This window comes from Pelophylax lessonae, assembly GCF_965119305.1.
Source record: "Pelophylax lessonae genome assembly, chromosome: 3".
NCBI lineage: Eukaryota > Metazoa > Chordata > Amphibia > Anura > Ranidae > Pelophylax > Pelophylax lessonae.
In genome coordinates this window covers 101,250,742-101,276,792 of record NC_138770.1, presented here as the reverse complement: position 1 = coordinate 101,276,792, position 26,051 = coordinate 101,250,742, and the positions used below count along the sequence as shown (strand labels likewise).

Sequence of the window (26,051 nt, the reverse complement as noted above, 5' to 3'; positions counted from 1 at the left end):
GATTTCCACCTCTTCCAGTCAGAGCAAGCCTTGTGTTCCTTCATAAAATGACAAGGCTTCTCCTGAATGGCGGAGAAGCACTCAGTATGACTCCTTTATGTATGGCAGCAGCTGAGAAGTCGTCCATCCTGCTGCTGGAACACAGTGCTGCATACTGTATGTAGGGAATACTACTACACTGCATTTCAGTGTACGCAGCAGGATTGTTTTACTAATGGAAAAGGTTTCTCCGGCCGATATGTCGAAGACCAGAGCTTCCATGGCTGTCAGCACTTGATAAGAGAACTGGTGTTCTACTATCAAGTATTACACCCTCACATTCCATAGTCCCGATAGACCCCATATTTGTTTAGATAAGTGTTTATTTTTTTTTATTCTGAACCGAGCAAATCCCGCGACATGCCTGTGCAATGACTACTGTAGACCCGTAAACTCACCAGTTTGCTGACGTGTTTGTTTGTACAAAGGCCTATATATGAAATATACCGTATAGAGAGAGATAACAGAGAATGATCCTGTTTTTCAAACAGCCACAAGATTTGTAGTGCCCTAACTTTTTTTTTTTTTGCTAAATGAACGGGGTTTGGGCATTTCCATCACATTTTCACAAAATATTATGTGGAAGGCAATTTTTATTTAGCTTTTTGTTTCTCTAGTTTGGGAGAGCATAAGGAAGGGCTAAAGCCGCTAGACCCTCTATCAGGTTGGATTCTTTAGTGAAAGATGGAAAAAAACACTGCAAGAAAAATCTTTACAGAAAAAGATATTCCAAAATACCAGGGTTTCTCAGATGATCTCTCATGATCTACCTGTCAGTAGCAGACAGCTGCTCGGTAGTTTGCATCCCCGCTGCTGACATTTGCAGAGCTATGCAGGGAAGCAGCTGTGATAGTGCTGGCTGTGGTGCGCTGTTCCCCTCTGGCCCCTCCTATCCATCCCAGGTGCTGGTATGTGATATCACTTGGGATGGACAGGAGGGGGCGGGGAGGAACAGCGTGCCACAAGAGATCTAAATAGACGCTTCACTGTGCTGCTCTGCATATGACGTAAACTGATAATTGTAGACTAGAATAGCCACTGCAACACTTTACTACATGCTGCAGTGGTAAAGAAAAAACAAACATTTTGGCTTCTGCAGTGGTAAAAACATCCGTGCATTGCAATATGTTGAAAACCGCATGTCAGCGCACTCCAACTTAAACTCAATCAGCGCATTCAAAGCGTAATGCACTTGGTGTGAATCAGCTTAATTCTTGATTTGACGGTTTACCATTCTGTAGCCTCCACACTGTTTGATATCGGCCAGGTAAGAGACAGGGGGGCTTACTGACACTGGGCTGGAGGTTTGGTAGAGAATACAAGTGAACTCCAGCACACACAGCTATCCTGAGAGTAAGATTGTATATTCTTGATATCCTAAGAGTGGAGATTATTTTTATTCTAATGCTTATTGTTGGCAGGTTTTCTTTTAGCAATCCATAGACTTAAAATAGAAATTGATCAGTCTGGCTGTCCTGAGATGGATTGGGCAACTATCAGACAAATCTAGCATGCATGGTTTTTTTATACCCACACAGAAGACCAACAACAATTTTATATAAGTAGACTGAGGAGTAAAAAAGTGCACAGTGTGTCTATAACATTAGCCTGGTCATTGGACATAGTTACGGTATAGCGGTCATGTGACTTGGTTTATGTGGCTACCTTGCAGGTCCGGGACTTTTACACCAAAGTTCGGAGTGAAGAAGAGTGCAAGAGGCTCTGTGAGAACATTGCCGGTCACCTGAAGGGTGCCCAACTCTTCATCCAGAAAAGAGCTGTGAGTATCGTCTGCAATAGAGTGTATTAAAGAGCACCTGTCATGCATACTTGTAATAGATATTTTGCACTTGTGAAGATCCTACAACTTAAATGACCAAGTTCACCTTTAGGGGAAAAAAAATAATAAAGGCACATACTTTTGCAGAAAAAAAAGTGCATTATATATATATATATATTTTTTTTTTTTTTCCCCTACAATCATGGGTGCATGGTTGGGCTCTTGCAGACTCTCCCTCTGTTTCTGCCTGTAACTGTCTACAAGCTTTCAATAAGGCCATTGGTGCTTGGTGGTGCTGCTCCAGGCTGAGGTATAGGGCCCCGCTGGTACTCAGTATAGTAGGGATGTCAGCATTAGGAAAACTCATCCAGTGGGTAATAGACATTGAAGCATGAGACTCATCATAGCCAATCCTAGTGTGGATGTGTGCATCCCCCGAGGAGCAGCATTGATTGGGGCTTTCATATCCATATGGGCTTTAAAGCAATTATTAAAACTTGTTTGTTTGATTTTTTTTTTTTTTTTTTTTTAAATTTACCTGCTCTATGCAATGGTTTTGCACAGAGCAGCACGGATCCTCCTTTTCTCTGGTCCCACACCGTTGCTCCTCCCTCCTGACGGGTGTACGGAGCCGCAACTCGGGTGCACCCAAACAGGCATGCTCCCGAGATGCGGCTCTGTGTCCATTCACACACACACAGCCGTGGCCCAGTCCCACCCCCTCAATCTCCTGTAAGGTAGAAAGCTGCAGAAAGAGTGAATGGATTATGGCAACGCTGATCAGTAGATTGAGAATTACAAGCTATTTGCTTATTTATTCACAGATCTCTACAGATCCTAAATGCAGATGTAACATGTTCCAATGGTCAACTTTTTAAGTTCCTTTGCTTGTATGAATTAAAGCAGACCAATACTCGGGCTCGGTTCACACTGGTGTGATGTGGAAACCCTGTGAATCCACTGCGAGTTACCGCATTGCAGGCAGTTTGCACTGCAATATGCAAATCGCTGGGAGAATAAGTACAAAGGTAATGACACCCCCAGATCAGTTTGCATATCGCAGTGCAAACTGTCAATTCAGACAGGAATCGGATTGTATGGGTGTGACCAACCATGCCCATCATTTTCTTGTGTTGACCAAAAAAGGGTCCTGCACGAGTTTGGTCCGAATGCGACGTGAATTCAGGCCATACAGTCTGTATGGTTGAATTTGCATCGCATGTGACTTGCAGAGCAGTTCGAATCACATGCGATGTCTGGCATTGCTACGTGTGAACCGGCCCTCAAATGTTGTTTAACGAGCTTTGCTGCGATGGATAAAAATCTGTAGACATTGAGCCTGGTACCAGACACTGATTAAAGGGGGGGGGGGTTAATTTTAATTTGCAGGAATATATAGTATGGAAATGTTGTATATGTGGGGCGCACACAAATTGTTTTTGGGAAGTATTGTCTGGGTCTCCATATTTCTGGTGCCGATAAATGGGCTGAAACACTTGCTTTTCCCAGAGACAATGTTGCTGCGGGTTCACTTCCTTGCAGCCCAAGGCACTTGAGTCATGTGATTTCTGTAAAGGTGAGAATCGGCATTTAGACTGGACAACCCTCACAGATCATGTGACTAAAAACCCAGACCTTCACACATTCCTGCAAGGAAGGGAGTTTAGGAAAGGCAAGGATTTCTCTGTATCAATCCAACAAGGAGATGAAGTCCAACCACAAAATTGTAGTTCTTGGGAAAAGTTTGTTTTCCCACAGTAATTGGGCCATGATTATAGAGGGGAGGAGGACCATTGGGGCATTTGTTTATATCTGCAAAGGTGGACAACCAGGACACGCCACAATTGTATCATATTGCCGTTTGAGTTTTTCCCATTTTCAGTTTAAGAGATGTCCCAAAAATCTACAACTTCTTTCTTTTTCTATATCTTGTGAGTATTCCCATAACTCCAAGGGTTCTTTTTGATTACATTAGAGCTTTTCAGCAGCGTATTTGGAGAATGATATGTTCTATCTAGGTGCCACTTTAACGGGGTGATTTTCCCTTGCCATGTAAGAGTTTATGAAGTTAGGAACCATCCTTGGGCTGGAACTTATTTCATTCGGTAACCCCTGTTAAATTTTCCTTCCACCAGGTGAAGAATTTCACTGACGTTCACCCGGATTACGGCAACCGTATCCAGGCTCTGCTTGACAAGTACAACGCTGAAGGACACCATAAAGTAATGTGAAGTGCTGCTCTTTCCTTCCACTAGGGGGAACCCAAACCTTACCAGTACTAAGGAATATGAGGTGTGACGATTTAATTCCCGCACTGGGGGAAAAAAAGTTTCCTTACCTATACACTAGTGGCTGTTGTCACCCCTTCCAAGTAGTCCCCTTGTGAAGTGACACTTTTTTTTCTAGAAACCTGTGCCACTGCTTGAATCATTCCTGGATTTCATTTTCTGGAACGCTATGCCGGATTGTCATCAAATCTGTGTCCTATTAAGGCATTTGTTTTTTTAAACAGCCAAAAGTCTCCAGGCTCATTCACACCATAAGTTCATGAAAACTGATGGGAATTGAAGAGAAAACCACGCAGATTTCACTTGCAAAGACATCAGATTTCATGAATGTTGACATCGGTTCTGTGCCCTGTTCACACCAATGTTGATGTCACGTCAATTTTTTTCCAGTGCAGAAAACTGCACACACAATGGAGATTCCTGCACAGAAAAAATCTGCATGCTGTGGTGTGAACAGGGAACATACAGAACTATTTTTTTTTTTTTTTTTGTTTTTGTGCCCTTGCAGAACGTATGCAGAAAAACTGTCTCTGCACCATGGCGTGAACGAGGCCTCAGGGTGCCAAGTCAGGGAACAAGGTGGTTGGTCAAGTTTCGGTATGGACTTCTGTGCCAGGAACTCGAACACTTCACCACAACAATGATCTTGCCTATGATGCGTTAAGAATCTACGTGTCAGGCTAGAGTTCCAGTATAAGTACTCAGTTTTTTTTCTTTTCTGCCTAGTCAGGTGTAAGGACTTAGTTCCTTGCTGGGGTCTCTGGTCCCGGCAATTTTTTCTTTTTAGATAGATATTCTTTTTTTTCCTCCTGGAGATTTACAATAAACTGCCGGACTGGGCGACAGGCTGGATAACCTAGATCCAGTGGTCACCCCAGTTTGGCCACCAAACTGGTGCGCTAGGTCGGCCGTGACAAAGCCCCACCGCACGGTCTGGCCTGTGAGTTAAACGCCTCGAGGTTGCATGCGACTGGGTCTCAGCCCGAGTCACAGCATTTCTCCTGGCCAACAGCCCCCCCATGTAAATGGCGAGGGGTTCTGTCTGGAGCGGTGCCCATATGGTTCCTGGTATGGTGAGTAACTGTCCTCCCTCTCCCCCTGTAGGGTTTTGGGGTGGATGTGGGCCCCTCCATGGGACGGTCAGACACCCCCCTTCCCTCATGCTGGGGCTGTGTTGGTGGTCTGGTCCACCTCCTGGGGTGGGGGCAGGGCGCTATGCTGATGATGGGGGGGTGCACCGCCGGCGATTGTACGATCGGTGGGGGGGGGGGCTGTACCTGGTGGGGGCTCCTGCCTGGGCTTGTCCTTAAGGCCTAGGGATCCCTCCTGGTGCCTCGTGGGGCTGCCATTTTCTTGTAGCCTGTGTGCTCTACGCTTCTTTTTTTTTTTTTTTTTGAAAAACTGTTACATGACCTAAAAAAACAAAAAAACACTGAAGTTAGCCTAAGTTTTATGTATAATGCAAAAGATGATTTTACGCCAAGAAAAAAAAAAACCTAACATCATGCTTTATTATTGTGCACACTCGTGAATGGCGTAAAAATTCGGTACTTAAAAAATCTTCATAGGCTACCCTTTAAAAATGTTCACAGGTTACCTGTTGAGCGTTACAGAGGAGGTCTTGTGCTAGAATTATTGCTTTTTTTTTTTAACACTTATTCCTTTTACAAGGAATGTGAACATCCCTTGAAATAGGAATAGGGCATGAAAGGTCCTCTTTACAGAGAGTCCTGGAGTCTATAAGTACCCCACATCTCTCCTATGCTGGAAAGCCTGAGGTTCACCGCCATGTTTACATCTGCCGGCACCAAAATTGACGTCATAACTTCTGGCTTGGCCTCCGAAGGTCACAGAGATGGTCGGGGACTATCTGGTCCTTGGTCAGTTCTATGGTAAAATGGCCGCCACCAGCTGATTCATTTTCCGGCTCACTGATCACACGGACATGCCAGAAGAAACACTGGAGGGGGTGGGGGGGGGGAATGGTCAGCCACTATGATTGTTTTTAGGGAATCGCCGGCAGAAAAGAATGTCCCATGGGCGGGAAGTAATTACGTTTCACTCACACTTTTGTTAGTTTTTCACACAACATTGTTAATCCGCTGCTCCAGATTCCTTTCCCTCATTTTTCGCCAACATTGCAAGGCACACACATTGTTTCTTCTACTGCTCCATAAAGACTGAATCAGCTGGTCTGTGACCCAGGCAAGTGCAAGGTAGACCATGCGGGATCATTCTCTAGTGTAAATGGCTGTGTGACTCGCCACCATAGCGTTACGCCACGGCCATTCCAGGAATTGAATTGTCACCTCATATGTAGGTTGTGATTTTCAATCACATAATGAAGATCCTAGATGCCAGGCTGTAAACCCAGTGGCTTTAATATACCTAGGGGGCTATTTACTAAAGCTGGAGAGTGCAAAATCTGACGCAACTCTGCACAGAAACCAATCGGCTTCCAGGTTTTATTGTCAAAGCTTCATTGAACAAGCTGAAGTTAGAAGCTGAGTGGCTACCACACACCAGATACTCAGTGCACCAGCTTTAGTAAATCTACCCCTTTGCCTGAGCTCACACTTCTGTGGCATGGTACACCGCATGTGATGCGCATAGGAATCGCACTGCATTCCTGTGCTGTGTGATTTGGGCCATACATTTAGTATAGCTCAAATCGCATCTGCACCAATTAGTGCAGGATACTTTTTTCTGCACCTGAATCGAATCATATGGCTGTTCACACCCATGCAATGCAATTCTGGCAGTCGCGCTGTGTTTTGCAATCTGTTTCGGGGTGTTATTATTCTACCATTAACACCCGCAGCAGTTTGCATGGGCGCCGTGTGATTGCCATTCAATGTGATGCAGGGTAACAGCAAATCTTGTGTTTTCCCCGCATCGCATCAATGTGAACCAGAGCTTAGTGTCACTGATGTAACATAAGCATGCAGAAAGTGAAGGCAGAACTCTTGATGCATGCTTTTGGCTCTACATGGGAGGTGGTAAAATTACCTTTTCCGAGAGAAGTTGGCAATGGCTGCCTACCTATTCTCTCAGCAAACATTTCCTTTAAATGCCAGGGAATATAAATGTTTGGCTGTGAACCGTACATCATTGGAATCTAACCTCATTTTGGGCTTTAATTTAAAGATCAGCTCCAGCCAAAACCTTGCGTTCTATTTAGCACGGGTAATATGCAACTGTGTATGTACAAGCTTCTGTCTCTGGGTATTGCTGAGTTTGAAGGACACACAGATCCCATGCCTTCGTTTTCCCGGCACTCCGGCTACATATGAGATGACTATCTTACCATGAGTTCGGCTTTTCCCCTCTACTCAATGGGTCCCATGTTTTTCTAGGACCGGGAGGTCAACTGGTTTGATAGGGGTCTGAATGGACCATCTACATCAGGGGACTTCAAACTATGGCCCTCCAGTTGTTTAGGAACTACAATTCCCATCATGCCTAGTCCTGTCTGTGAATGTCAGAGTTTTACAATGCCTCATGGGATGTGTAGTTCCGCAACATCTGGAGGGCTGTAGTTTGAGGATCCCTAATCTACATAATGTGATGGGTTTTTCTGGGTCAGTAACCCAGTATTGAAGCCAGAGGCAGCCAGCTAGCTGGCATTTTGAGCAGATCAGCAGCCTCCACAGTTTCTCCCAATGCAGATTTTCTTCAGAACACAATACACTTGTCCATTCATTCATCTATTTTTGTCTTTGGAAGGTTTTAATTTGTAATTGCTAACGACACTTTTTGTTCTTTTACAGAGAGCGATCAAGACCTACACTCAGCATTCCGCTCATGTGACCGCCAATGACAAGGCCAACCTGTAACCTTCCTCATCCTCCTCATCATCATCCTCAATGATCCGTCCACTAATTTTTTTTTTTTTTTTTCTTTAATTTCAGAGCTAAATGATTGTTTAAAAACCGTGCTACAGAATTCCAAAAATCTTTCTGGTTAATCAATAAACTTTTATACTAAGCTGCTGTTGGCTTCAGGAACATCCTGCACTTGTATTTTCCAGGCTGAACCAATAATCGCACAAAGGCAGATTTAAACCGAATGATACTGGAAAAAAATAACCGAATACGCAACACAGCTTGTGTATGTAATACTAACTTTCTGTCCAAACATTTCCAATAGCTGACTTTACTGAGCACCGCTGACAATAACTTCTTACTCCGTGCCTTCAAATGACAGATTCAGCTGATTGCAGTAAAGGTGATGCAAATAATCGTACAGCTCCTACATTACCCGGTGAATGTTGGGGGAGTAGCTGACTATCCGGTGGCTGGCAAATGTAGTTCATTAAGCCTACGACTGTCTACTAGATGATAGAATAAAATCTTTTGCATATACAATAGTCTCACTGGTTTCTTCTTGTTGGGAGTCAGCTGGAAGCATGCTGCAAATGTGAACTAATTATGTAATTGATTTGTACAATAAACTTACCTGCAGCTAAATAAATCCTTTTTGTTGAGTTTTTTTCTTTGCACTTATTCACAGGGATGCCGAGACCTGAACATTAGAAGCCCCGGTTCACAGTGGAACGCGGTGTGCAGGAAACTGGCGCTTTGTTCATGTTTCCTGCACTGTTCAAATTAGAGATCGACTGATTATCGGCAAAGCCGATCTATCGAGGGCCGATCTGCACTTACCCCGATATATCAGAATCCAAGGTGACCGATATTTCGGGAAAGTGCTTGTACAGGAGAGATGCCTGCAGCATAGCGGACAGTCGGCTGTCTTGTAAGGCTCGCATTACAAGGAGCGGGAGGGGACTCGAGACGCCCCCCCCGGGCAACCAGCCTGCACGGCCGCCGGAGGCCCGATCAAAGCCGCATTAGGCTCTGAACGGGTCTCCATGCGAAAACCTGGAAGTGATCACTTCCGGGTACTGGCACCAGGTTAAAAAAAATGACAGCATTCAAAACAGCCAAACTTGGCATTTTGAATACTTTTAAGTGCAGAGGAGGGGTTTGGGGTTTTAGACCCCCAGATCCCTCCACAAGAGTATCTGTCAAAGAAAAAAAAAAAAAACAATTTTTTTTTTTTTTTTTAAATGTATGAAAATATCATCCGATACCGATATGCATTGACCAAAATATCGTTATCGGCAACAAAAAACCGATATCGGTCGATCACTAGTTCAAATCGCATTGCCCTTGCTATCAGATGTCAGTGCAGTGTTGACACCCCAAATGCAGTTTGCCTGAACTGGATCGCATAGTACAAAACTACCATGCCATCCGTTTGCTGTGCATTTCCAAAAGTAGTGCAAGCCACTGCTTTGATGCGATTTGAGCCCGTTCATAAATGAATAGCCTCAAATTGCACGGGAATGCAGTGCACAATCCTGTGCGATTCAGTGTGAACCTAGGCTAAATGGGCTATTTCTTTATATGGCTGTAAGTGCTGCATGCAAGCAGCCCATGTAAGTCTGTGGGGATGCAGTGGCTGCACAGACAGCGCTGCTGGTCCTAGTTTGACAAGGATGTGGGTGAGCACCCCCATATGTATATTGTCTGCGTTTTTGGGGCCGATCACCCGCAACTACATGTCTGTCAAATTAGGATGAGCGGCTGTGTCTCCATAGACTTCAAGATAGGAAAAAAAATATCAGGGACTGATGCTGGCAGTGAAGCACGAGTACCCAGCAGATATTCCATAATGGTCCTAGCAGGGACGGACTAACAACTCATGGGGCTCCTGGGAAAAAGGAGATCATGGGGCCCCCTGCAGGATCCCTGCTCACTGGGTCCCCCTGTCCACACTCAAGTCCCACCTACATCAGTGGTGTATTTTGGTTTTGTGCTGCCCTAGGCAAGACTAAAATTGGGCGCCCCCCTCCAAAGTAAATTTGCCCCACTCCTTCCTTAACAGATGTGACTTCCTCCAAAATTGAAGTCAAGTCCCAGCGTGAACCCCTGAGATCTCACGAGGGGGGGGGGTTGTGAGAGAGAGAGAGGGGGGGTGAGAGAGAGGGGGTGGGTGAGGGGGTGAGGGAGAGAGAGAGGGGGGTGGGTGAGGGAGGGAGAGAGGGGGGATGAGGGAGGGAGATAGCGAGGGGGGATGAGAGAGAGAGGGAGGTGAGAGAGAGAGAGGGGATGAGAGAGAGAGGGGGGTGAGAGAGGGGGGTGAGTGAGAGAGAGAGGGGGGGTGAGTGAGAGAAAGAGGGGGAGTGAGAGTGAGAGAGAGAAGGGTGAGAGGGATGAGAGAGAGAGGGTGAGAGAGGCAGCTCTAGCAACCAGTGACCAATAGAGTCTCAGGTGGAGGGGTGCAGCTTTTTGCTGCCCCCCTGCAAAGTGCCGCCCTAGGCCTGGGCCTTGTTGGCCTAGGCCAAAATACAGCACTGACCTACATATTGCGCTGCCCACATTACATGAGTTTGCCACAGAATTTCCCTACACGTTGTTCAAAGTAAATGTTTAATAAAGGTAAGAAAAATAAACTTGCATGTCAGACTGTCTGTCACTTGGTACAGGCGTGTGCAAGTATATGGGGTGTGCCGGATTATCCCACAGGTATATAAAGCAAGATGTCATATAGACTCCTCACCTTCCAAATTTTACCCCTTCACAAATGGCACCAGATCCAACTCATAGATAATACCAGACCCCCCTTTCATAAAAATCTTCTCCCCCCTCCCATCACAATAATATCAGATTCCTGTATCCACAGTCCCAGACAACACCAGACTTCCTGTACCCTCCAGCTAGAAGATAATACCAAGACCCCTGTAGCCCCTATTCTTAGATAAGACCAGATTCCTAGACACACAAATCCCAGATAACACCAGGACTGCTGTATCCCCTACTCCTGGACAAAACCAGACCCCATAACCCCCCCCCCCATCCTAGATAACACCAGACTCCTTGCATGCCCCCACTCCTAGATAACACCATAGCCACTCCTGTATACCTCCTAGGTAACAGCAGAACCACTATACCCCCTGCAACTAGATAAAAGAACCACTAAATGTCCCACAATTGGGTAACACCAGACCCCCCCCCCCCCCACTATTGGATAACACCAGAACCACTATACCCCCCCACTACCAATTATGTACAATGTTTGCCCCTCTGTTAAGGGATCTCTGTGCCCCAAGGGGTAGTGTGCCCCCTGCCAGGGATCTCTGTGCCCCCATTGGGTAGTGTGCCCCCTGGCAGGGATCTCTGTGCCCCCATTGGGTAGTGTGCCCCCTGGCAGGGATCTCTGTGCCCCATTGGGTAGTGTGCTCCCTGCCAGGGATCTCTGTGCCCCATTGGGTAGTGTGCCCCCTGGCAGGGATCTCTGTGCCCCCATTGGGTAGTGTGCTCCCTGCCAGGGATCTCTGTGCTGCGACTGGATAGGGTGTGCCCCTTGGCAGGAATCTGTGTACCCCCTGATGTTTTGCAGTTTAGGACTCCAGCCTGGAGTGGGCATTTCTTTGCAGCTTGGGGCCGCAGGAGAAACAGCAGGACATGGTGTACCCCCCCCCCCCCATTAGAGCGGTGATGGCAGGAGCCCCCGCTGTGTACAGATCCAGGGCTGGGTGCCGCTTGCAGGACATGTCCATCGGCTCAGATCACACAATCATGATGGAGCCCCCACAGTACATGTAATACTCCTCCTCCTCGTCCCCTGACATAAGGACCGGTCCGAGCCAGATACAAACACAGGTGCTGTCAGATGGGAGGGGCGCAGTGGGCAGAGACTTACAGCAGACAAGAGGTCACCCAATAAAGATAGCAGCCCAGGAGACATTCATGGGGCCCCCTACTGTGCCGGAATGGTCAGTCCACCCCTGGAGGGGGTGTCTGGGGGCATTGAGGAGGGAAGAGGTCTGAGGAAGGGAGGGGAGGGGGGGTTTGCGGAGGATGGGAGAGGTCTAGGGGGGTTTGGGGAGGAGAGAAGTCTTGGGGGGTGTCTGGGGGGGGGTGTTTGAAAAGGAGGGGAGAGGTCTGAAAGGGTGTCTGGGGGGGGGAGGTCTGAAGAAGAGGGGGGGGGTCTGAGGAGGAGGAGGGGAGAGGTGTCTAGGGGGTTTGGGGAGAGGGGTCTGGGGGGTTTGAGGAGGGGAGAAGTCTTGGGGGGGGGGGGGTCTGGGAGGGGTGTCTATGGGGTTTGAGAAGGGGAGAGGTCTGGGGGGGGTGGTTTTCTGAGGAGGTGTTCTGGGGTGTTTGAGGAGATGAAGGGTCTGAGGAGGAGTGGAGGTGTCTGGGGAGGTTTGAGGGCTGAAGAGGTGTCTTGGGGGGTTTAGGTAGGGGAGAGGTCTGAGGGGGTTTGGGGAGGAGAAGAGGTCTGAGGGGGGTTCTGAGGAAGAGGGGTTCTTCCCCCCTTATACTTACACCAGGAAACTTCATGTCAGTTATGTGACGAGGGGATAGAGAATGAACGGCAGCCTTCCCTCATTGCACAGCGGAGCTCTCTATTGCCACCTGCAGGCTGGAGGGAGAAGACAGTCTAGTCCTCCCTCCAGCTCTCTGTCGCTTCTCTGTCAGTGATCATAGGGGATGAGCGGCCTCAATTGCCAGCGCGCGGAGGTGGGCTCGCGCTTCCTCTGATTGGTGCAGGGGGCGGGCGGATGACGTCATATAAAGCACGCGAAGGCGGAGCCGCGCCATTTTGAAGTGTAGGTTGCCAGGGAGACGGAGCGTCTTCTCTCACTGCCGGCACAGCGCCCTATAGTGGATAGATCTGAGATTTCACCCACAGCTTCTACATCAAATCTCTTGTCTGTATCCAGGAGAGACGGTAAGTGTCATTAGTTGTCATCAGGGCTGCCATCAGGGAGGGGGGACAGCCCATACACACTTAGGGGGCCCCAGGATCACTAGGGGCCCAGCCGCCCTGGCGTCCCAGACTGCCAAGGGGATGTCTCTTTGCTGGAATTGGATGTTTTGTTGCTGGATTAGGGATGTCTCTCTGCTGAATATATTGGGCTGTGTCTTGATTGAAATGAAATGGCCATGTGAAGGAAGGTGGAGTGAGAATGTTACCCCCCCCCCCCCCTTGTGAAATGGCCATGTAAAGGAAGGAGAGGTGAAATGTTGTGGTTGCAGGCTTCATATTTTTTGACCAAAATATAATTGCTTACTGTTAAATCCTGAAAGCACCGATAACCTGGAATACACTCTTAATTTTCATATATGAAGTTGTAGGAGTGATAAATAAACATGGGAGCACTAAAGGACTTGGTGAGATTTCCATTGGGCCCTGGGGAATGTTGGTGGTGAGGCCTGGGGGGGGCCCAAAATTTCTGATGGCTGCCCTGGTTGTCACCTTACCAGTGAGGCCGGTGTCCTGTGGAATAATGCATCGGAGGAACTCCAGCGGAGATCAGCTGGCGGTGAGGACACTGGCATGCGCAGTTTGTTGGATGTATTATCCGAGGAGAGACAGAGGGGGGAGGTAATAGAATGTTATGTCAGATTCTGCCTCGCTCTCTGCACTATCTGCGCATGCGCCCGACGCAAATCTATTCTTATTGGGTGGATTATTCCTATTTGAGATTCTTATTGGCAAATGACGGGAATATTGTCTGATTACAGAACACACAGCTCTTATTGTGGGGCACATTAAAGGGGCACTCTGACCGCAATAATAAAGAACTCTGATCGCAATAAAAAAGGGGAACTCTGACTGGACAAATAAAGGGGCACTCTGATGGGGACACACAGGATGTGAAGGAGCACTCTGATGAGGACACGGATGTAAAGAAGGACTCTGACGGGCACACGGACACAGGCTAAATGACGGTGGGGACACAGGCTGAATAATGGCGGGGACACAGGCTGAATGACAAAGGAGGCACAGGCTGAATGACAACGGAGGCACAGGCTAAATGACGGCGGGGACACAGGCTGAAAGACGGCGGGGACACAGGCTAAATGATGGCGGGGACACAGGCTGAATGACGGCGGGGACACAGGCTAAATGACGGCAGGGACACAGGCTGAATGACAGCGGGAACACAGGCTGAATGACGGCGGGGACACAGGCTGAATGACGGCGGGGACACAGGCTGAATGACGGCGGGGACACAGGCTGAATGACGGCGGGGACACAGGCTGAATGACGGCGGGGACACAGGCTGAATGACGGCGGGGACACAGGCTAAATGACGGCGGGAACACAGGCTGAATGACGGCGGGGACACAGGCTGAACGACGGCGGGGACACAGGCTGAACGACGGCGGGGACACAGGCTGAACGACGGCGGGGACACAGGCTGAACGACGGCGGGGACACAGGCTAAACGACGGCGGGGACACAGGCTAAACGACGGCGGGGACACAGGCTGAATGACGGCTGGGACACAGGCTGAATGACGGCTGGGACACAGGCTGAATGACGGCGGGGACACAGGCTGAATGACGGCGGGGACACAGGCTGAACGACGGCGGGGACACAGGCTGAACGACGGCGGGGACACAGGCTGAACGACGGCGGGGACACAGGCTGAACGACGGCGGGGACACAGGCTGAACGATGGGGGGACACAGGCTGAATGACGGCGGGGACACAGGCTGAATGATGGGCGGACACAGGCTGAATGACGGCGGGGGCACAGGCTGAATGACGGCGGGGACACAGGCTGAATAACGGGGGGACACAGGCTGAATGACGGGGGGACACAGGCTGAATGACGGCGGGGACACAGGCTGAATGACGGGGGGACACACCCCTTGCATGCCAAATGGTCAGTGCTTATTCCTGGGGATTTCACAGCGGCTGTAGCATGAAGTAGGGATGCACCGATCTGACTTTTTTGGATCCGATACCGATATCTGGCGTTGTGAAATCGCCGATACCGGAACCGATCAGGAGCTACACACAAAGCAAGCGGCTGCAGTACAGAGCAAAGCCGCTGCTTCATGTTTATGGCTCCTCCATTCACAGGCGGAGTGCATCTGATATCACTCTGCCTGTGAGCTGGACCTATACAGGAAGTAGCGGCTCCCATCCCATACTACTACTGCACCTAGTAAGGGATGGCTGAGCCGTTACTCAGCAAAAACCGGATCGGCCAGTGGATCGGTCAATGTTACCGATCCCCCAATCCATCTAAAATGGCCATATCAGCGCCGATATCCGATCCTAATATCAGATCGGTGCATCCCTAGCATGAAGATGGTGGATCTGTCAGTGGGGGGCAGAATGAATGGTTAGAGGAGTGGGGGCCCACTCGTGTTACTCTAGGTGCAGTCACAGTAGGTAAACTTTGAGGGGGCAGGGTCCCAAATTTGGTACAGAGATAGGGGAGGTCTACCTCTGGGGGCCTCTAGTATCCCTGGGCCAAATTTGGTGCTCCTAGCCCCCGGGGTTAGGTCACCTTGGAGCAGTATGGCAAGCTTGGAGAGGGCACAGTTGCAGGGCCACAGCTCGGGCCCTGAACATGTCCAGAGAGTCCCTATGTGGCAGGGAGGTAGAGGAGGTTTACCATTACCATCCCAAAAATGCTGGGGTCATTAGCCCAAAATATCTTTGTCAAATTTTTATGCAGTGGCGGTTTCGGGCACGGGCGAACGGGGCAGATGCCCGGGGCGGCATCACGTGGGGGGCGGCACTCGGCACACGAACGACTCCTGGAGAAAAAGAAAATCATCTTTGGTGCGGCGCCGCTGCCGCCCCTGCTGCTGAAGGAGCCGATGGATGGATCGGTAAAGTTTGCCTGGTGCGCTCCGAACTAGCGGGGGCGGGGGAGAGACGAGGAGGAGCCGAGGAGAGTACACTACACACACAGCCAGGGGTTATGCAGCGGCGGCGGCGCGCTCAGAACTAGCGGGGGGGGGGGGAGGCGAGGAGGAGGAGCCGAGGAGGAGAGTACACTACTACACACAGATTATGCAGCGGCGGCGGCCGCGCTCAGAACTAGCGGCGGGGGCGGCGAGGAGGAGCCAAGGAGGGTAGTGTACACTACTGTAGTCACTTGCAGGTAAGTTGCTCTCGCTCTCCTCTATGTTCGCAACTGGGAATGGGTAGGAGGAGGAGGAGGAGGGGGGGGGGGGCACATGACAGCATCCTGGAAGGGGTACGCTGGTCTTTGCATTGAAAAGGGGTACGCTGGTCTTTGCATTGAAAAGGGGGTACCCTGGTCTCTGCATTGAAAAGGAGCACGCTGGTCTCTGTATTGAAAAGGGGTACACTGGTCTTTGCATTGAAAAGTGGTACGCTGGTCTTTGCATTGAAAAGGGGTACGCTGGTCTTTGCATTGAAAAGGGGTACGCTGGTCTTTGCATTGAAAAGGGGTACGCTGGTCTTTGCATTGAAAAGGAGCACGCTGGTCTCTGCATTGAAAAGGGGTACGCTGGTCTTTGCATTGAAAAGGGGGTACCCTGGTCTCTGCATTGAAAAGGAGCACGCTGGTCTCTGTATTGAAAAGGGGGTACCCTGGTCTCTGCATTGAAAAGGAGCACGCTGGTCTCTGTATTGAAAAGGGGTACACTGGTCTTTGCATTGAAAAGGGGGCACGCTGGCCTCTGCATTGAAGGGGGCACGCTGGTCACTGTGCTTTGAAAGGGGGTACGCTGGTCACTGTATACCTTAATTACTGAAGGCCCCTTTCACACTTTTGTGACCTCAAAGTCACACTATTTTTTTACAGAGTTTTTTGCCGCAAAGCAATGCCTATTACATTTTTCTGTTTGCGCCCCCCCAAAAATTTTGAGCACCAGCCGCCACTACCAGGCTGTGTCCAGAAGGATTTATTTATTAGAGAGCACGCTGCATGGCTGGGCCACCACCAGACCAGACACTGCTTGATGGGCCTACTTTAGGCCTGATTCACATGTATGCAGGTTGGGGACCCACATTTTCAAAGGCACAGCATCCTATTCATTTGAATGAGCTGCTTTCCCACAGAAAAAAAGGTGCATGCAGCATTTTAAAATTTCAGTGGCATCATGCACCATGCGACTTACCTGCAGTTCATTCACTGGCAAGTTTGCTGTATTTTTAGGTATGTGGGCCATGCATTTAAAAACACAGTACATTTGTGTTAACTGTGTCATGCAAACGCACTGTGTTTTTAAATGCATGGCCCACATACCTAAAAACGCAGAAAGCTTGCCAGTGCAGGAACTGCAAGTAAGTCGCATGGTGCAAAAGCAGGATGGATTTCAAGGCCCCTGAAATTTTAAAATGCTGCATGCACCTTTTTTCTACGGGAAACGCAGGCATAGCAGCCCATTCAAATGAATAGTATGCTGTGCCCTTCTAAAATGTGGGCCGCCAACCCACATACATGTAAATCAGGCCTAAAGCAGTAGTAAAGTAATTTACAAATAAAAAAACTGGTCCCCCTGCAGGTTTAAGTCATACCGCACTAGTATACACATTGGTGTGAGAATGGCTGCAATGTAATGGGGTGTTGGGATGTTATAAGGGGTATTGCGATGTGTAAAGGGGCACTATGAGGTGAAAATGGCTGCAATGTAATGGGGTGCTGTGATGTGATGAGGGATACTGTAATTTTTAAAGGGGCACTGTGACATGAAAAATTGGACTGTTATGGAATGACATAGTATTACTACAATAAAATGTGTGGTGTGTACAAGATGTGAAGTTTTGTCATGTTATTTTTTTTTTTTTGGGGGGGGGGGGGGGCGCCGGGAGGGAGTCTCGCCCGGGGAGCAATTTAATGTAGAACCGCCACTGTTTTTATGGGTCACTTAGGAGAATATGGTTGCCAGTCAATACCACAAAACGGGGAGTTCTGGGTACCATATTAATCCCTATAGTCTTAGCTATCCATGAAGTGGGGCTTTGCATTACCTACAGTATGTCACAAAAGTGAGTACACCCCTCACATTTTTGTAAATATTTTATTATATCTTTTCATGTGACATCACTGAAGAAATTACACTTTGCTACATTGTAAAGTAGTGAGTGTACAGCTTTTATAACAGTGTAAATTTGCTGTCCCCTCAAAATAACTCAACAAACAGCCATTATTGTCTAAACCGATGGCAACAAAAGTGAGTACATCCCCGAGGGGAAAATGTCCAAATTGGGTCCAATTAGCCATTTTCCCTCCCCGGTGTCATGTGACTCATTAGTATTACAAGGTCTCAGGTGTGAGCAGGTGTGTTAAATTTGGTGTTATCGCTCTCACTCTCTCATACTGGTCACTGGAAGTTCAACATGGCACCTCATGGCAAAGAACTCTCTGAGGATCTGAAAAAAGAATTGTTGCTCTACATAAAGATGGCCTAGGCTATAGGAAGATTGCCAAGACCCTGAAACTGAGCTGTAGCACGGTGGCCAAAACCATACATCGGTTTAACAGGAGAGGTTCCACTCAGAACAGGCCTCGCCATGGTTCACCAAAGAAGTTGAGTGCACGTGCTCAGTGTCATATCCAGAGGTTGTCTTAGGGAAACAGATGTATGAGTGCTGCCAGCATTGCTGCAGAGGTAAAAGGGGTGGGGGTTCAGTCTGTCAGTGCTCAGACCATACACCGCACACTGCAACAAATTTGGTCTGCATGGCTGTCATCCCAGATGGAAGCCTCTTCTAAAGATGATGCACAAGAAAGCCTGCAAACAGTTTGCTGAAGACAAGCAGACTAAGGACATGGATTACTGGAACCATCTCCTGTGGTCTGATGAGACCAAGATAAACTTATTTATTTCAGACGGTGTCAAGCGTGTGTGGCAGCAACCAGGTGAGGAGTACAAAGACAAGTGTGTGTTGCTTACAGTCAAGCATGGTGGTGGGAGTGTCATGGTCTGGGGCTGCATGAAGGCTGCCGACACTGGGGAGCTACAATTCATTGAGGGAACCATGAATGCCAACATGTACTGTGACACACTGAAGCAGAGCATGATCCCCTCCCTTTGCAGACTGGGCTGCAGGGCAGTATTCCAACATAATGACCCCAAACACACCTCCAAGATGACCGCTGCCTTGCTAAAGAAGCTGAGGGTAAAGAGGAAAAGGTGATGGACTGGCTAAGCATATCTCTAGACCTAAACCCTATTGAGCATCTGTGGGACATCCTCAAACAGAAGGTGGAGGAGAACAAGGTCTCTAACATCCGCCAGCTCTGTGATGTTGTCATGGAAAAGTGGAAGAGGACTCCAGTGGCAACCTGTGAAGCTCTGGTGAACTCCATGCCCAAGAGGGTTAAGGCAGTGGTGGAAAATAATGGCGGCCACACAAAACATTGACACTTTGGGCTCAATTTGGACATTTTAGCTTAGGGGAGTACTCACTTTTGTTGCCAGCGGTTTAGACATTAATGGCTGTGTGTTGAGGTATTTTGAGGGGTCAGTAAGTTTACACCGTTATACAAGCTGTACACTCACTACTTTACATTGTAGCAAAGTGTAATTTCTTCAGTGTTGTCACATGAAAAGGTATAATAAAATATTTACAAAAATGTGAGGGGTGTACTCACTTTTGTGAGCTACTGTATGTTCTGCAGTATTTGGCCAAAGTCCACCCCCATGGCAGCCCATGTAAAAATTAAGCATTGGCCAAAAAAAATGTGTGGCTCCTAGAAGTCATCCAGTATAAGTTTGCCAAGTATGGTGCCCTCAACCCCCGTGGTTTGTGTACGGGCAGTGCCGTGGAGCAGGGACTGCTGGGTACCATGTTAATCTCCATATTCTTAGCTATCCAATGTTACCTGCGGAGCAGGGCTCACTGGTACCTATGTTCCTCAGTATTCGTGCAAATTTGACCCCGTGCCAGTCCTCGTGAAAATTAGGCATCGGCCACAAAAAATGTGTGTGGCCCCTGGGGGTCAGCTAGAATCCCTGTACCAAGTTTGGTGCCCATAACCCCTGTGATTCGGGTACCACAGGGCCCTGAATTTATAGTAGAGTGGCTTGCTGTATTAATCTTTGGCTCGGTCGCAGGTGGGAATTTGAGGGGCCGAAAGAGTCCAGGCTCCCACAGCTTGAGCCCCTGGACATGTTTGGGGCCCAATCTTTGGCCCCTCAAAATTCCCTACTGTGCCATATATTATCATGTCATTATATATTCCAATCCCCTCCCAGCAAAAATCCCCCCTAATCCCCTCCCAGAAAATATCCAAACCCCCCCACCCCCCAATCCGCTGCCAGCACAAATCCTCCCCAATCCCCCCCCCCCAGCACAAACCCCCCCCACACTCTCTTCACAGCACCAAGTCACATTGTCAAATTGTGTTTTCTGCAATTGACTGCGATTATTAGCTTTTTTATTCATATATATTGTATATTGCTATAATCATACTATTTTTGTATACAGTAAACCCCCCTCCATTGCGGGGGTTACGTTCCGGACCCAGCCGCGAAAAGTGAAATTCCGCGAAATAGAAAAACCCTATTAAAATGCATTGTAGGCATGTTTTTTTACTGTCACTGTACATGTAGAAGCATTTTAAGGTCTTTAAACACACTTTTAAAACAATAGAAACTCATTTAAACACATAAAAGATACTAAGAGACATAGCAAGAGCTATGGAAAACACAAAAATATTTCATTTTTAATGATTTATATAGTAAAATAACATTACAAAAAAAACCGCGAATTACCGGGACCGCAAAAACTGAACCGCGATGTAGCGGGGGATTACTGTATATTACTATTAATACTAACTTTTAGCTATTTTCAGGTACACCAACATAAGTCAGCATCAGAATGCCACGACATTCACGACGCCGATTCCGTGGAAGGCGATCACGTCAGGAGGGCGGAGAGTCTCCAGTCGCCCACAGGACGAGAGGCCAACTTCGGAGGAGACGGGAGAACGCAGCCAACAACCGGAGCCGTTCTCCCAGAGACCGCAGGGAGTCTGAGAACCACCCAACGCCACAGATGCCACCGGCCGTGGAGCAGCCTATCTGTTCCATCTGCCTGAGTGAGTATGTCACAGAGGACACCAGAACACTTCAATGTTCTCATATATTCCACTCTGCTTGTATTCACAGATGGGTTTTACAAGCTCCTACTTGTCCACTGTGCCGGGTAATTCTTCCTGCTGAAGACCGTGTGAACTTTACTTACATCGTGGCGTTTTATGAAAATGGAGACTTCCAAGTGGTTTTCTCGTAAGTATAAAATAACATCTTTCTCCTCAGATGCCTGGAAAACAACATGGACTAATGGAGACCAATATGTATGTTTTAGCTTTTTTCTGCTTATAGTAGAAAATGCTTGGAAAAAAAAAAAAAAAAAAAATATATATATATATATATATATATATATATATATATATATATACTGTATGTGTATATATATATATATATATATATATATATATATATATATATACTCTAGACTTTTACCGCAGAAAGGAGTCCTTTAATCCTGATGATGGCACAGCCTCTCAGGTGAACACTCCAGACATTTATCGCAGAAAGGAGTCCTTTGATCCTGATGATGGCACCGCCTCTCAGGTGAACACTCCAGACATTTATCGCAGAAAAGAGTCCCTTCATCCTGATGATGGCACCGCCTCTCAGGTGAACACTCCAGACATTTATCGCAGAAAGGAGTCCTTTGATCCTGATGATGGCACCGCCTCTCAGGTGAACACTCCAGTCATTTTACCGCAGAAAGGAGTCCTTTGATCCTGATGATGGCACCGCCTCTCAGGTGAACACTCCAGACATTTACCGCAGAAAGGAGTCCTTTGATCCTGATGATGGCACCGCCTCTCAGGTGAACACTCCAGACATTTACCGCAGAAAGGAGTCCTTTCATCCTGATGATGGCACCGCCTGTCAGGTGAACACTCTAGACATTTACCGCAGAAAGGAGTCCTTTCATCCTGATGATGGCACCGCCTCTCAGGTGAACACTCCAGACATTTACCGCAGAAAGGAGTCCCTTCATCCTGATGATGGCACCGCCTCTCAGGTGAACACTCCAGGCTTTTGCCACAGAAAGGAGTCCCTTCATCCTGATGATGGCACCGCCTCTCAGGTGAACACTCCAGGCTTTTGCCACAGAAAGATTTGTAGGACATAACATTTTATCCTTGAGGCACCAGCGACTCTCATGAAATTGTCTCTGTATGTTTCTGCCTCCTTCTGTCATCCTCCATTACCCCCCAAACCTCTTTTTTAGCCCTCAACCGAAAACCTATTTCAGGAAGTTCGATCAGAAAATAAATAAAATGAATAGGTATATGGAGGAGTCTGAGATCAGTAAAAATACTTATTTGGGTAAAGAACACATACCTGAATTAGATATATATTTTTTAAACTAGATTTAGGTGTCACTTACACATCTTACAAATAAAGGAGCGGAATTGGCCAGCTATAGGAGGAGGCTGGATATTTATTTTTTTTACACTAAACAATAGCCTACAGTCCACTGCCCACCGCCCATAGCCTAGAGTCCACTGCCCACCGCCCATAGCCTACAGTCCACTGCCCACAGCCTACAGTCCACAGCCCACCGCCCATAGCCTACAGTCCACTGCCCATAGCCTGCAGTCCATGGCCCGCTGCCCATAGCCTACAGCTCACCGCCCATACCCTACACATACCTGAATTAGATATATATTTTTTAAACTAGATTTAAGTGTCACTTCAACATCTTACAAAAAAAGGAGCGGAATTGGCCAGCTATAGGGGAGGGGGAGGCTGGATTTTTTTTTTTTTTACACTAAACCATATCCTTTTTTTGTAAACAACCAAAACACATCCACGAGGTAATGACCCTGTTATCTGTTTTTCAATAAATCACGTTGGTACACGTTAGTTGCAGTTATGTGCACTGCTCCATATACACTGCAAAGCCCATAGCCTACAGTCCACCGCCTACAGTCCACAGCCCACAACCCATAGCCTACAGTCCACGGCCCACTGCCGACAGCCTACAGTCCACAGCCCACAACCCATAGCCTGCAGTCCACGGCCCACCGCCGATAGCCTACAGTCCACCCCCTCAACAGAAAGTCAGATCACAAAAAACATATGGAGATTTGGAGGAGTCTGAGATCAGTAAAAATCGTTTTTTTGGAGCCTGCAGCCCAAAACCCGCAGCCCAAATCCCACAGCCTGCAGCCCAAAACCCACAGCCTGAAGCCCAAAACCCACAGCCCAAAACCCACAACCCAAAACCCACAGCCCGCAGCCCAAAACCCGCAGCCTAAAACCCACAGCCTGCAGACCACAGCCCAAAACCCGCAGCCCAAAAGCCACACTCCACAGCCTGCAGCCCAAAACCCACAGTATATTTTTTAAACTAGATTTAAGTGTCACTTCAACATCTTATGTTGAAAAAAAGGAGCATGATTGGCCGACAATAAGGGGAGGAGGATGCCGACTTTTTTAACACTAAACAATATCCTTCTTTTTTTTTTTTGTAAAAATCCATACACATCCAGTAGGTAATGACCCTGTTACCTATTTTTCAATAACTCATTTCTTACTTTGTTTTTCTGCTTCCTTGTTCTGTAACATCTTCCATGAGATCCCACACCTCTCCTTTTCCCCTTCACTTCTTCTTTGGAACGAGCAGTGCACGTTAGTTGCAGTTATGTTCCATGTACACTGCAAAGCCCATAGCCTACAGTCCACTGCCCACCGCCCATAGCCTACAGTCCACTGCCCACCACCCATAGCCTACAGTCCACTGCCCACCGCCCATAGCCTACAATCCACTGCCCACCGCCCATAGCCTACAGGCCACTGCCCACCACCCACCGCCCATAGCCTACAGTCCACTGCCCACAGCCTACAGTCCACGGCCCACCGCCCATAGCCTACAGTCCACTGCCCATAGCCTGCAGTCCATGGCCCACTGCCCATAGCCTACAGTCCACAGCCCACCGCCCATACCCTACAGTCCTACCCCCACAGCAGGAAGTCGGAACACAAAAAAAAATATGGCGATTTGGAGGAGTCTGAGATCTGTGAAAATCACTTTTTTTGGAGCCCGCAGCCCAAAAACCCGCAGACTACAGCCCAAACCCACAGCTCGCAGCCCAAAATTTGCAGCCCAAAACCCACAGACCACAGCCCAAAACCCACAGCCTGCAGCCCAAAGCCTGCAGACCACTACCCAAACCCACAGCTCGCAGCCCAAAACCCAAAACCCATTTCAGGAAGTTAGATCAGAAAAAAGATAAAATAAATAGATATGTGGAGGAGTCTGAGATCAGTAAAAAGTATTTTAATAGGTAAAGAACACTGTCTCCCTCTAATATTGTAACGCGCTGCATAAATTGCTGGCGCTATAGAAATCCTTAATAATAATAAAGAACACATACCTGAATTAAATATATATATTTTAACCGGTTCCGGGCCGCCCGCCGCAGATATACTGCGACAGGCAGTAGGGCTACGTCGGTCGCGAGCATGGCTTGGGGGCACGCGGGAGCGCGCCCTCCGTTTCTGCGATGGTCTGATTCGGTACAGAACCGATCAGTCATCAAGTCAATGTTTTTTGGCCTGGTCCTAGCGATCGGTTCTGACCAATGGCAGACCGTCCTGTGCCTGCGTTTTGTAAACACAGGCACAGGAAATGCTGCTCTCTCCCCTCGTGGAGATCTTTTCGGTTCCAGCTTGAGAGGAGAGAGCATCTAACCGTGAGTACACCAATCACTACACATACACCACCTCAGTTAGGCACATTTAACCCCCTGATCACCCCCAGTTAACTCTTCCACTCCCTGTCATAGTGCACACTATATACAGCGTAAAGCTGTTTTGCTGATTACTGTAATAGTGTGCCTTGTGACTTCACTTAGGTTTAGCGACCGTTAGTTTCTGTCCCAAATAGATTTAGGGTACCTGCCATCCCCCCCAATAAAGATTTAACCCCCTGATCAGCCCCAGTTAACCCCTTCATGCCCTGTCACAGTGTCAATTTTATAGTGTACCGATCTTTTTTCCGATCACTATATTAGTGTCACAGGGGATATTAGTTAACGCTAGTTAGCGTCAATCTAGGACAGCGTCAGATCCCCGCCGCATATTTAGAAATATAATTTAACCCTTTGATTGCCAGTGACACACACATACACACACTATACACCTCCATTACTAGTACAGTGTCTGAATGGCCCAATATCTTTGATCTGATCAGAAATGTACTAGGGTCCCCAATAGTTTAGGGTTCCCAAAATGCAGAGCTAGCAGGATCGGCCACGACACCTGCCAGCACCTGTGTTTAGCCCCTCCGCCCAGCCCACCCCACCCAAGCAAGTGCAGTAATCAATAGATTACTGTCACTTCCGAAACACAAAACCGCAGCGTTAGCAGAGTCAGGCCTGATCTCTGCTAGCACTAGCAGTTTTTTAATTTTTTCGTAGCGATTCAAACAGTCCTCGACAACCAGGTGCTTTTTTACCTGTTAGCCACACTACATACCTATAAATTGATTGTCCCTCCTGTCCTGGCCAACCTGGTCTCTGCTTAGGGGAATGTTTCCATCGCTACCACACACTAGTGGAGTATTAGCATAGGGTACAGCATGGTACAGTCTAGGGCACACTTACACAGGGTCTCGAAAGATGTTCATGAAAGATGTTCAGATGATCGCATTTTGAGAGACCCTCCTAACCTGGAAAGTTTTAAAGTTACAGAAAAAAAAGTGTAAAAAAAAAAAAAAAGTTACAAAAAAAAATTACAAAAAATAAAATAAAAAAGCCAAAAATAGTTGTGGTTTTATTGAGTTAATTTTATGTTCTTACTCTGCTCTTCTACTTCTACTCTTTCTACTTTTACTGTACTTTATTGTTACTGTTTTTCATTGTTAACCATTTTTTACTTTTCAGATACCAACATTCCATGCTATTAACATGTAATGTTTTATTTTTACTGTTTTATTGTTAATTATTGTTTGCCTTGCAGGTACGCCCATCAGCTGCCACACTGATTTATATATTCTGACAGCAACAGCGTGTGCGCTCAGCATATATAGAAATCTACTATGGCAGCGATGTAGGAGGTGATTTCACCACCGCAGTTAAAAAAATAGGCAATACATGGCTTTCATCATGTATACCCATC

At 47.7% G+C, this 26,051-nt stretch overlaps 1 long non-coding RNA gene across 1 annotated transcript; it reads left to right on the top strand.

Annotated features, from left to right (window-relative positions):
- The first annotated feature begins 1,706 nt into the window (after positions 1–1,706).
- Positions 1,707–7,989, top strand: LOC309548904. Its single transcript, XR_014225003.1, has 3 exons — positions 1,707–1,819; positions 3,955–4,041; positions 7,878–7,989. It is a non-coding gene; the product is annotated as an uncharacterized lncRNA (long non-coding RNA).
- The last annotated feature ends 18,062 nt before the right edge of the window (positions 7,990–26,051 follow it).